This window comes from Larus michahellis, chromosome 1 (assembly GCF_964199755.1).
Source record: "Larus michahellis chromosome 1, bLarMic1.1, whole genome shotgun sequence".
Lineage (NCBI taxonomy): Eukaryota > Metazoa > Chordata > Aves > Charadriiformes > Laridae > Larus > Larus michahellis.
The window spans coordinates 185,926,045-185,940,593 of record NC_133896.1 but is presented as its reverse complement, the minus strand read 5'-3'; positions in this window follow the sequence as shown (position 1 = coordinate 185,940,593).

The following is a 14,549-nucleotide window of genomic DNA, read 5'->3' as shown; positions in this document are numbered from 1 at the left end:
TTTAAACCTCCACAGCCTGATGATGGCTAAAACACAGTTCTTCTGGGTAATTGCTCTACCAATAAGTAATCATGCAAAAGGTGCCATGGCCCAGAAAAAAGCTTCAGGCTCTGAATTCTAGCTTCACAGAGGTACTTCGCTGCACCTCTGAGTCAGTTGTTTACATTCATGCACAAGGAGTATCAGATATAGCCCACGATTTGGCATTTCCTATTGGCTTGATTAATCACCCCATAAGCTGGTTATTTTAAACCCCATTGCAAGAGAAACGGGATTCCTCCTATTCTAACCACATTGTGCCTTTCACTGCTGAAGTTGAGCATGCAAACTTTATTGGTCACAACACTGAACACTTTAAGTCACTGGTTCTTTTTATGATAGGAAGGCTAGTTTTCTTCTTTCCCTTCACCTTCTTTCAACTCACTGTTCATTCATTTCTTGAGTTCTGTAAATCTCAGTCAGATTTCCAGCCTCTTGAGTAGTCCACATGTGGACATCAGTAACGGAAACTGTGTTCTAAGAGTTATTTTATTAATGTAGAATACAGAGCCAAATTATGCCTTCTTGTATATGAATGAATCTTTTTGGCATAGGATTGTGTTATTAGCTTTGACTGAGGGAAACAATTAGTCTGAAGTCTTGATTGACTGTTGTCCTTGCATCTGGCTGCATTAAAATGTGTGTTGTTGAATTACAGCCATTAAAGCAAAGAGTGTTGATCCTGCTGTAACAGTACCCTGTACTCTTTGCTATTTAGTCTTTAAGCAATTTGTGTACCTCTACATACTTCATCACCCTTAGGCTTTATAGTTCATATTAACAGACCCCAATCTGTGATCTGAAGACTACTGATGAACCATAGTGCTCTGTAGCTCTGTAGAACCGTCATGGTTCAGGCTGGGCTGGCCACTAAACGGAAAACAGATGCTCTCTTTAAACTTTCTCACTTCCCAAGAGAAGGTTAAGGGAGAGAGACCTATGGGTTGAAAAGAAAACAAAAACTACTTTAATGAAATATTAATAATAAAAAGAAAATATAATAATATAATAATAACAATAAGAAAATAATGAAATATATGCAATATATACAAAACCAATATCAAGGTCCCAGACACTGGGAAAGTCCCAGACTGGACTCAGAGATGGATGGGAGCTGGGTTAGGGAGCTAGGTTCAGGAACTGGGTTCAAGAATGTATGGATTGTAATCAAAGGCAGACAGACAGAGTCTTCCTTGGATGCCGGCCATGGAAGAAAGACAGTAAAGCCTTTGATCCCTCAGCTTTTATACTGAGTATGATGCAGATGGGAAGGAATACTCCATTAGTCAGTTTTGGGTCACCTGTCCTGTCCGCTCCTCCCCACAGATGCAACCCCTCTACGCTCTTTCATTTCCCACCCTCTAACAAGGGCAAATAACAAAGTTGTCTGACCTTGGTTGTTATGGGAATAAGTATAAGCAAGAGCTTCTCTGTGTACTATTCCTTGGTATTAACTATAAACATCAAATATTATCTCTCTGGAAGCAGACACTACCTGAAAAATATGCCATTAATTTCAGAGAGTGCTGTTATTTAGAAGAGACTTAACTGAAAAGTAAAATTACTGAAAAGAAAATTGATTCTCTTCTACCTCAAACCAGGACAAGAACTATACCTCTTTTTTTAATATTGATTATTTAAAGTTTTCAGATTTCCTTCAGAATCACCAGGGAGGAGCCAGGGATTAATTTAACTTTTGAGAGGTTATTTCATAATTAGTATGGTCGTGAAAGAAGACTTTCATAAAAAACATCAGAAGCCAGCTGATGTGAAGAGAAATCGTCTCTTTAAATCAAGAGTTTCATAAGTTTTATATCCCATCTGTTTTTATGTAGTTAAGAAAAACTGAGATTCAGTATTCTTCCTGTGCAAAGAAAAGAGATTAATATTTATGAATTATGACTCAGATTAAGATTTATGTATTCCTTCCACAAAAGAAGTCTTACTGAATCACCATTTCTCCCCACCTGAATTGCAGGTACCTTTTTGCTTGGAAGGAAACTGAATTTATAAATATATATTGTGCAGTGGGCATACTAAGGTTTAAAACACACCTGCTGATGGCTGAGTGGCAGTGAATGGCAATTACTATGTTTGTAAGTAGATTTTCTCTGAAAAATAATTTCCCCTCCAAAAAATAAACTTGAAATACCAATGACAAGAAACTTTCAGAAAGTTTAATGTAATTTTATAATTTTTCTTCTTCTTAAGGACAGTGTGTTCTCATTTATGATTGTTGGGTTTGTTATTATTGTTGTTATTATTATTGTTATTATTATTAAATATTTGTAAAAAGTAGAGATAAAACCAGGGTACAAGAAAAAATAATGAACTGTTTAGTTCTAAAATAACTTTTTACTTTTTCTTTCTGCTGATGATTTGTATGACTTTCTGTGCTTTCTTCACTGTTTCAAATTCTTCAGGATTAGTATCTAAATGCCTGAGCTGGTTTATACTATTATGACGTAAAACACCTTTGATCTTGAGAAGAATGTTAGTGGGTAATAACAAATGTCTAATAAATCACATTTTGGTTCACAGTTGTTAAATTCATAAAGCTTGTTACCTGATGCATTCCTTAGTTGTTTTCATTATTTATCATGCATATGCACCTCACAGAAAAACAGAAGTCCAGTAAGGTCCAAAAGCTTTGAGTATCCAACAGCTGTGAAAATAAAGCCAGGTTAAAGCAAGATAAAGATAAAACTTTTGAGAATCACATAAATTCAGAATAAGTGTTATTTTTGCCATTTAACTTTTTGGTTATTTGTTAATAGCTTTGTAAGATATGCAGGATATATAATTCTTATAAAATATGTATTGGTTTATAGTCTAGTCAGAACGTTTTGTGTGGAGTTTTGGCTTGGGTTTTTCTCTGTGCTTTTTAAAAAAAATATAAATGTTTCACAAATTTTGAATGTTATATGTCAACATTCATTAGTGAAGGATGGGCATGGTATTCCATTTTCATGGGCAGTAGTGTGACCGAAGTTCATTCACTATGACTAAATAAAAGTGAGTATAAAATAGAGATATTTGCAGTGCCAATAATCACAATAAGTAAGCCCTTACAAAATACTATTTCTTTTGCTTTGCTTTTTAGACAATGGAAAAAGTATCTTTGAGAATCCTGATATCTTTTCATGCTGTATTACATGTTGCCATGGCCAACTGTTAGGGATCAAGAGTAAAAAGGGAAATTAAAGTTGTCATCCTAAACACCATGTCAGTATTTCAATTAGCTCTGAAATATTGTGAGTCAGGATGCATCTGTCTGTAATTGGCAGTGCATTTAGAATACTTCAGGATCTAACTCTTTCAAAGTGCCATTATATGCAGTATAATTCTTTAATACAGCTTTTTGTCTGTATGAGAGGACTTCTTTTCTGGAGAGTTAATGTATTTTAATTTTTTATTGAGTGTCTTCTCATATTTTTAAGACATTCTAGTTTAAAATACAAATTAGATCACTGAATAATAAAAAGTAATTAAATTTCACTATTTTTTCCAAAATCATGTTATTCTATTAATTTTTTTTTTCCCTTCATCATTGAGACATTTTAATGATGTCAAAAAAATAACACTTTTCTTATAAAGCATAATGAAAATGAGAGGAAAATTAGAGCTCTTTAGGAAAAGATAGGCAACAACTCAAAATGAGATATCTAAATATTTCGTCTTGGTGACAACAACAGTAAGGCACATTGACCCATGTGCACAGCGGCTTACTTTGGAAGGGCTTGGGTTTGAACATTCATGTTCTGGAATGGATTACCCAAATTCAGGGGTCTCAAAGGTTGGTTCTTCCCACAGCAGAAAGCATCATTTACAAATGGAGAATCTTCAGCTGCTGCCAGTAGCTGACACGTCACTTGATTTTTGGCACAGTCATAGAACTGAAACATGGTAAAAAACACTCTTTGAAACAATCATTTTGGTTAAAAAAAAAAAAAAAGAACACAAAATTCCACAAAATTAAACTCTCAAATAAAAAAAAAAAAAAACAAACAAAAAAACCACCACCACCAAAAAAAAATTACCAAAAAAAATATAAAAAACATATTATATATTTATATTTATATTTTATAAAATATTTTATAAATAACTGTGGTTTAGAGGAACACTTTCTAATGAAAATGATAAATTTGAAAACACTGATCATTTACAAGCCTTCATTCCTGAGAATATTTGCATTTTCAATACTCTAGCCAAGCATTTCCTAAAGTATGAAGCTGAGGTTACAAAGTTAAAAAAGAGAACAGTAGGAAGATGCTACTTTGGGACTGACAGCTGGTCAAAGTCTGATGATAATAAGGTGATAGTGAAAAAAAAAATCAGACTTGGTGTCATTTTTTTTTAAATAAAATTGGTTTATCATAATCTGAAATTCTTCAAGATTGTTTGTCTGGGGAATTTCTTTTGCAATCCATTTCCTATAAAACGTTCTGCTTCAGAATGTAGTCCCTCATAGCCACATTATCCCTTTGAATACATGAAATAAGGTAAAGAATTTGAGTATTTAAACTGTCTGGAAAACAAACTCAGATAGTCATATTATTTATTGCATTTGGAAAGCTATCTCTGACTATCATAATAGACATTTTGTGTCTGAATGTTATTGATTATCTGATCAATATTTAGCAAATCAATCTTACTTACACACACACACAGTTTTTGCAATAAACGGGAAAGCGAATTCCCCAAGAAGAAACAGTAAATAATCTCATTGCTTTTGTAACAGATAAATATACAGATATATTGACTGTAATTTTCTTTGGTAGAGGAGTGAATTGAGCACACATGGAATCAACATCTACATAGAAAATAAAAATAAAAATAAAAATAAAAATAAAAATAAAAATAAAAATAATAAAAATAAAAATAAAAATAAAAATAAAAATAAATATATATTACTGTCTTTACCATCATCCACTCTTTTCAGTTGTATCAAAAAAAAAAAAGGAAAAAAAAAGGCAACAAAAGAAAAAAAAAGGAGTAGCAACAACAGCATTTTGAGGGAATCACGGTCATCTTAAGGCATGATAGATGTATTCTCCCAAATTGTAGCAGATCAGATTCAAAAGGGGATTTAGGCAGAAAAATGCATAGTTTCAAGATACCAGGGAACACACGGGTAGGGTAATAAAGATTTTCAGTGTTACAACTTGTGTTTTGAAAGTCTTTTAATACCCATTGCTTCTGAATACATTCCAAAGTCCTGTTCTGAATTTAGCTTATATAAATGTATGTGATGTGTCCATGGTGACACAGTGTGTCTGTGTCACAGCTGGATCTGCTTTTTTCTAGTCCTGTATATTATCTTCTATGCTATGACATAGAGGAGGAGAAACGTGAATAAGGAATTTTAAACCCCTTTCTCTCCTTAAAATACCATACTTGATATTATTACTACAGCAATTCATATAACTGAAAGTCACAGTAAATTGCTGTGATTTCAGTTTTATTCTTGGATCACATAGTTGCAGATCCTATCCAATTTAGACAAATCATTAATACATCCTTAAACCTCTTGATGGATAAGAACTGAAAGGGAATGTAAATCTTCAAAGAGCCAGTAAAAATGCACTTAATATAAATTTGGACACATACTCTTAATCCTAAATGTTTTGCATTTTGAAGTATTTCTTAAACTAAGATATTCTACTCTTAGGTATACATTCATTTATGATAATGAAAGTAGGAGAACTTGCACAGATTCATATGAAAGCATTTTTTGTTTAATTCACACTGTACAAACACCCAAGGAGGAGTCAAATTATTCATACTTCTCACTAGTGGTAATTAGGTACATTGTCTGCTTAATGCAAACATACTTAACTGTATGAACTGGAAATAAATAGTAAATTCTTAATCACTTTTCAAACCTGTCTAGTCCTGAATTCCTCTTTTCTTTATACAATACAGGATGTTAAAGAAAATCTAAGCTCTTACTAAGAAACTTGCCTATTAAAACATTATGCAAACGTCTTTTATTTAGCCTCTTTTTTTTTTCCTTCAGTGTCATCACTCTTCCTCTATGAGGTTGGCACGTCTTCAAACAGAGCAAAGTTTACTTTTTCCAGCATTTCAGTATTTATCCCCTTTTTAGAAAGAATAACTTCTTCATAGAAGAGTTAGAAACCCAGTATTTTCATTAGGTAAAGAAGTTACCTATTTTACCCTCAGATTTAAAAAAAAAAAAAAGATAAAAGCTGACAAATATAAGAAGCACAGAACAGGTTTTGCAGAAGAAATTAGTAGACCTCATTATTCAAGCAATAAATCAAGAAGATCCATATTTTACCTTGCTCAAGACTTCTGGCCCTGGAAATATGGGTAGAGCTTGATTCTTCTGTAAGCTATTTTCCAACAATTATGGGAAAAGTATAACGGACCCTCTGTTGTTTCCCATGTCACATAAGCCACAGATCTACAGCAGCATGGAGAAGCTACAAAGTTGTGGACACTACTTGTCTCAAGGATTTCCATTTGCACCTCATAGCCTTTCATTACCATAAGCAAAATGCTGTGCACTACTTTCATCTTCTTAAGAAAGTTACCTATTGAAAACAAGGTCCTGGATTCTCCAGCAGCTCTGTTGTAAAGAGCTAGAAGCCATCATAGCTTACAAATACATCATAGTTCCTACAAATTACTTTTGTATCAGTATACTAAAGCCACCAGTGTTGTTCTATACTTGCCGAAACTCCTATTATTCATTATTTTGGGTAGACATGTAATATAACTGAACACAAGCTCTGGCTGTTCCCAGTTGCTAGACTCATCCCTCATTGATTGCAGAATATGAAGACTATCCATGTAGCATATAGACATTATTTCTCTCCATCTCAGTGACCTGTCCAAAGTACAAATTGAATAAAGATTGGAATACAGCTGAGTCACATTTTAGCAATTCACGAACTGTATTTAGTGTTCTGGACATGCACTTTGACCATTACAATCCTAAACTAAGCACTAACTGTCATTACTGGCTCTTGACAATCGTTGTAATTTGAAAGTAACTGGAGAACTGGTCTTTAAGTCAAGAAGATAAATTCAGCGTCTTTTGTTTCCTTCAAATTAGGCTCTAATAATTACTACAAGTTATTCAGGGGCAGTCTGTCATATCGATCCCACAGTTTTGTAAAAGTATTTTGCACAGACTGTAGGACACTGATCGTAAGTAGTTTTTTATTTGTGAATGTCTTGGGTTTTTTTAACTAATTATAAACAACAAACACCAAAAAAAAAAAAGATAAAAATAAAATTCTGAGTAGTAACACCAAAAAAAGATTAAACACATGTAAAATGAGTACGAGTAGACATCAAAATTTTATGAATGTATACATGCAACACACAGAAAGAAATGTGCTTCTACTACCAAGAAAACTTGGTTCCTACTGAATCAAAACAACTTTTTTCTGGCATCTCTTGCGTTTAAATACTCTTCCTTAACTAAACTAAGTATAATATTAGTGAAATATTGCAGCCTCCAGGGATTATCCTGGCAGATTCTTCCCAGAACAATCCCCAAAACTCAACAGTCTAGTTTAATTTTAGGCACCTAATTAAAGCAATGAATTTAGCAGTGTAGATTCCTTCTTTAGTCAGTGGAGACAACAAGGAGATCATGGTGAGGTGAATAACCTCTGCAAGGGACATATTTTCTTTCTCCATTAACCATATTGAACATAAGATGAGAATGTTCCTTTCTTAAGCAATTATTTTGGGTACTTAATGTTAGCCATGGTGTCTTCACAATGGGAATACACACAGGGAATAAAGTAGTGGACATGGTACAAAGATCCATTCCCATCAGAAAGTTCTTAGATCATATCATCTCGTTCATTCTATTTTTAAAAAAATAATTTTTATTAAAAGCAAATATTTTTCCTGTCTGCTGAGAAGTCTTTCTGATTACATGTCCAATCTGTAGGGACAGTTAAAACCTAATGAAAAGATGGCTAGAAACATGTGTTACAGTTGCCTTGGTGACATCAAGAATAAGGAAATAAATAAAAACTCTATACATGTTCTATGCAAACCACCTTAAATCCTTTCCTTAACAATGCTTGCAGGTGGTTTCTGTTGGCTGAACAGGCCGGTTAAGCAAATCTCTTATTGCAAAAAATTAGTCAGTGACTTTGTTGCTGCATACAAAAAATACCTTTTTGTATTTTTTGTATGCAGAAAAAAAGCCAACTTTTCTGTAGGATTTCTTTTATTAATGATAAACCAACAACTTTTCCCTTACAAAAAAATGTTAAGAATTGAACAGTATTAGCTAAGACTCAGTGTTCTATTAAACAACAATAATTTAGTATGGGATTGAGTTACATACAATCTATATGATTCAGAAGCTCTTGCTACTTAAGTATATTCAGGTATTTTGATCAGAAAAGTTCAGAAAAGTCTTTTCTAGATTCCATGGTTCAGGCAAAAGTTCCTTAACTGTTAGGAAATGAAGAGATCATGCTAGCAGTAGCAGAACTTTTTCACTGCGTAATATGTGGTTAGGGTTCTTACTTAGCAGGCCCCAATCCAACAAATTAGGTCCAATTCTGACACATCAGATTTGAATTTATGATTTTATGACATAGCATCTAAATAACAGCTTACAAAACACTCAGAGTAAAAGACTTTCCAACACTTTTTGAATTCCCAGTTCATTCCTGAAACTGTAACACTATTCAGTCAAGAAAGTAGGATCATGACACCACAAGTGCAGCCAGCAAGAGGAATCCTGGCTCTATAGCCCAATTTTTACACATTTAGCTGAGAGCAGAGACATGAATTTTCTGCTGTATTTGGCTATGCCTATGTTTCGGGGGTGGGGGGCAATAGAAGTGGGCCTTTAGTGCAAATTGCACAAACTATAAACATTTCAGTGGATTCTACATCAGGCAGGATCTAGCCTAGTCACATGGACTGGTTATTTATGAACTACTCTTCAGTAGTCCAGCTTCCAGTCCAGTTTAACCTTAAAATTAATCGAATTCATGAACTTTATAACACTACACAATACAACCCAATGTGTGACAAGAGGGAAAATTAAAAAAAAAGCACTTTCCTGATCTGGATTAAAACACTAATGCAGAAGATTATTTATGATTTCGTAATAGACAGTTAATGAATAAAAAAAGAGAAACAATACAAGGAACAAATATCATGATGCTTTTCCAAGACTTGGAACAGAAAGCTGCTTCAGACTGTAAAAACTTTTTCACAGAGATACTCACCTGCTGCCCTGAGAGAGACGCATTTTTCCATGTAGACCAGCGTGCTCTACTACTTAACAGGTTATTAACTGTATAAGCAGTATGTAAGCTATACTGTACAGGGCTTGTGAAAGTTAGGTGTCTAACTAGCTTGAATTCCAGGCCTTCAACCAGATGTCTGATTTCAGAGCATTGAAGAGCTGGACATCATAATGCCTCAGTTAAATATCTGCTTTAACACACCACCTTATGTATATGAATGACACATAAGGTCAGACCTCTGCAAACTAATCTCCCAGTGAAATTTCAGCCAGAGACCTTTGTAGGACCAGATTCTGATGACTAATAACAAGGCACAATCAGTTAAAAAGTACAGGCTTTTCTGTGCATAGAGACCCTGGCAAAATTATACTGTGTCCTTCTTTAAAAGCAGCAATCTACCACACACGTTGCTGCAAAAGTAGCACCAGACAAAACGCATTTCTGTCATATAGCCTACAGGTCACAGCGGTATTGAATATGAACAGACACTATTAGCTGAGGTTTCGTGTTTTGTAAATTATTCATATTTCAATTTTAAGATTTTTTTTTTTAATGTTATTGAAATCTTCCTGCCCTGGAGCAAGTTTCATAATACCGTAAGTTAATATACTTGCCTGTCACCTTCATAGGGCCTGGGTTTAGATCTGGCTTGGGTCACAAGTGAAATTAGCTTAATGGTCTCAAATTAGTCCTTAGTAGGCATTTGTCCATATCACAAAACTACTATTGTACACAATTTGGCAGTAGAGTGCAATAGTAGAGTAGTATTCTCCAAGGAACCAAGAAATGGAATAGAAGGGACATTGCAGAGCAGGTTTGCTTTTGGCAGTGATATTTGGATTAAGCCAATGCAAATGATTTCTTACTTCCATGAGAAGCATTATTCAGCAAATTAGTTAACATAATGAAGCTGTCTAAATAAATGACCTGTTGCTTTTCAATAGATCAAATGACAGGAAAATACTGTTTTATAGTATCATGCCATTTTGGACACTGACAGTCCAAGATACACTTTGATCCAGCTTATTTATGGCAACAGGCAAAAATTGCTGTAAGTAGTAATTGTGTGGGAAACCAACACTTTTGTTTGTTTGTTTGTTTTGAAGTATGATGATAATTAGAACATGAAACAACCAGGCAAGCCATAATTAGAGGTTCAAACGAAAACAACATCATCAACATCATTCAACTATACATAGTTAAATTCAATTAAATAATTTGCTGACTCCTATGTGACCAGCTTTATCTAGCATACTAATGAAAAAGGGAAAAGGAAAAAAAAAGTAGAAGAAAAATTGTCAAATAAATTAATTGGTGTAAATGATTCCATTAGTTGTGCTAATAATGCAAAGAATGTGGTAAACGTCCAATATTGCATTTCTTACATTTTTGAGACTGAGTCACTGAAATTCCACTAACTTAAATGTAATCAAGAGGGAAAAAAAAGGAGTATTTCTGCTTATATAAGCAAATGGACATTCTTAATTGAACTGAGCATTTTTAGGGTAATAGTCTAGTTGTTCAGCAGTTCCACAGAAGATGCTTCAGTAAAATTAGTTCATTAGTAGCGTAAGAAATATAAGACAGCACAGGAATATAAAGTCATACTTGGTCTGGAAACCACTTTGGAAAAGACACCCTATCTTCTTTAGTACCTGTTACTGCTTATGTATGTTGCTCCATAAAAAGTATTGAACAAGATTAGATCCTCCGGATTCACGCAGAATGGGCACTGTAAGGTTTGCCTCACAACTGCTTTTGCTTTGCTCCTGTACCGTACAGATGAATCCTAGTACATATGCATACATATGTATATGTATGTATTTACATACACACATTATAAAAATATATAAAATTAAAGGTAATTACTTGAATGAGGAAATATTCCCTCAGTGAGGATTTAACAGATTAAATATTTGAAAAGCAAGATTTCAAGTTCACAGTCTTGCCCTTTGTGTGGCGAAAGATTGTTTTGTTTTGGTTTTAATATTTTGGTTTATTAAACTTTCAAGTGGAAAAAAAAATCCCACAACAACATAGTGGAGCATAAAGAAGTAACCACAAGCACTGAATAATTAAGAAATCAATAAACAATTCGTCATTTCTTTGATGTTCAAATGACCTTCCTGAATTAGAAGCTAAGGCACTATATGCAATATGACATCTTTAGCTAGCTAATGTACCAAGTAAATTTGAGTAGGCTGCTAAATTTTGATTTAACTATCTTAACTGCTTTGATAGGTTAACTCTAAAGATCATTGAATCAGTCAGATATTAGTTCAGCAAAAGACAAATAAAAGATAGCACTTAGAAAGTAATACACATGCAGAAGAAAATATCAGTGAGTTGTGGGAGGTAGGTGGTGAGAGGATGCCCTGTAATGATGCTCCTTCTTTCCAGATTCCATGATATAACCTCCCACTGCTGAAGACTGAGGTCAGGCAAAGTGTGAGGAAAGCCAACAATACTTTTTTTTTGATTAATCAAAATATCGTCTAGTTCAGAATTCATGTGAACAGCTAGAAAAATCTTACATGTCTGGGCCTGAGGAAGAAAACAAGGAAGGATATGGCAATCCCACCTTTGTCCTGCAGCAAGAACAGACCAGCCTCGTCGGAGCGAGTTGGCCTCAACAGGGTCTGAGAAGGGCTCAAACACTGAAGTGAAGTTACCACTGGGAGGGTGGAAGGGGAGGTAACAGGTTCATTTTTTGTGGTAAACCAACCGTCTTTTTATCAGAGGTGCTTTATATGCAGCACTATGCTGTAGATGGGTAAACATACAACAGTTGGAAGCTGATTTTTGTGTCTGGGGTCAAACATATCTGCTTCTACTGAATGAATCTTCTCCTCTCACACCATCTACCTGCAGCAATCTTGTTAGGGTCACTGTGGAGCAGCTTTGCTGCATCCTCGCTTATGTATTCCAGCCCAAATCCAGCCTGGCTATTCTTTTGTAGCTGGGCATAATACTAAAGATTCAGCTCAAGGACTCTGAGGGTCTATAAGCTGCTGAGTGCCTTTGGCATGTGGGCACTCAGTTCTTCACAGAACAAAACCAGCTCCCCCAGGAGTGTAAATGAAATCACCCCAAATGTCTGACCATGTATACAAAGTCTGTCATTCACTCTATGTATCAGCTCTCTAAATGAGTCGGTGCTCCTCATACACAAAAATAATCTTTCTGAGATGGTGGCAATAGATTTTTCTGAGATAAAGGGTAGCACTGAGAATCAGTGTTCACCTTTTATCTGCCCTCTTCGTGCCAGTTGTGTTGATGAAGTCTACAAAGCAGCCTGAATTGAAAGTTGGCTTGATAATTTGTATCTTTCTCTCTTACCTATCATTATAGTTCATCATTATCTTCTAAAAGATTTTTCATTGCTTCTGAAACAAGTGAAGTCAGCACTCTCTCTCGCTCTCTCTCCTTGGGAAGCAGTGCAGCTGTCAGTATGCCAATCTACCCACAACATGTTACATCCATTTAGCAGTTCAGAGGAAGAACTAAATGGATTTAGCCGTACTTGATCAAATTTAAGTTTATTTTTATGTTAGTTCAAATCATTAAGAACTTGAGCAATAAATAAGTAAATGGAAAACAGCACTAAAAAGTGTCGTTATATGAAATTAATCATAAGGATTATCAGAATTTCTAAGGACATTATGTTCATTATCAGCTCTATGAGTACTGAGGATTATCGGGGGTTTTTCTGCCTTCTCAAGCCAATCAAATATTTCAGCACGTGGGATGTTTCAGACAACAGAGTAAACGGAGCCAAAATGAATTCCCTATGATGTACTTGTTTGGCCCAGGAAGTCTGAGTACAAACCATGGCTGCAAGCTACTCATTACTGAGAGCTCCCTAACAGTTCATTGATTATGTAATCAATTTCAATAGAGATTGATTGTATAAGTAATATGCCCCCAAACCTACATGCCATTTACACTTTTTGTTCAGTATCTCTTAAAATTAAACCAAATATTAATATAAGTCATAAATCAAGAACTCGGAAGTCAATAAGAGTTCTCTGCTCATTGCAGAGAAACAGCTAGAGGCCCCTAGAAACTTATCACAAATTTACTTGAGCTTAAAACACTAACATCACCTCGAAGCTTGCTTAAGAATTATTGTGAACTTATTTAAAGTCAAGTTCAGTGCTGGGATCATTGGTCTTTTGTGAAAAGAAATCCTTTAATTCTTATGTTTGTCCCCTAAAAGATGAGAATTTCAGCAACGTATCAAAATAAACTTGTGTGTAAATGGTAAAGTCTGAGCCACGCATCAGATGCAATAACTGGAGAGACATGCCTGTGAAAATTGGCCAGCAGTTGTTTCCAACTATGCACAGAATGAAAATCCCAACAATAGGGCAAGTGTATGAGCTGTGTACTCAGGCAGTCAGTTCATAAACAATCTGCTTTGTTGGCAGTATAGGTAAGAGCATAACAATAAAAAAAAAAGAAGTATAACAAAGCCATACTGCAGCAGAAGATGAGCTCCTGACTTACCAGCGTTTGGACAGAACAGTGCAAATACCAACACTCCAGCCTGCGTTCACTGTCAGAAATTCCATACTTGTCCCTGCCTTATATTTCCACCTTTTGACCACATAATGAGGTTGACTGGAGCAAATTACATTTGACAGAGAATTTTCTCTGACTTTAGAAAATACAGAAAAGGTTATATTATCCATTGTGACCCTAGAAATCTTTGATTCTGGCTTTTGACCTAAACTTTTTGATACCAAAGAATGATGCATTAGGAACACTGATGAATACGAAAGTAATGGTATAGGTTAGTACTGCTATTAAGTAAGATATTGGCTGGTGTTAATTAGATCTGTGATGACATTTTCTGCACTGATGAATTCCAACTCTCATGAAACAAATGTCCACGGATTTTGTTAGAGCACTCACAGTTGGTGTCCAGCTCTCTCCCCTTGATTGAAAAGGCACTCAACACATCTTCTGCCACAGCTCAGGTGTATTCATGTGAACAGGCCGCTGTTTGTTGCTTTCCCAACAGATGACTGAACATGGAAGCTCCAAATCAGGAATTTCTTTGGATTTTGAGCATGGCAGACAGTCAACCTTCATCTTATTTGCATGTCTTTGAACCTTATTTTCCTCACCGTTATTCCGTTGTCTTACATTTCCAGGACAAACACCCACATCATAGATCTGCATTGGCCACTTTCACTCAGCTGTTATGGGTTGTAAGCCAAATCTGACACCATAATGTTTGTTTTC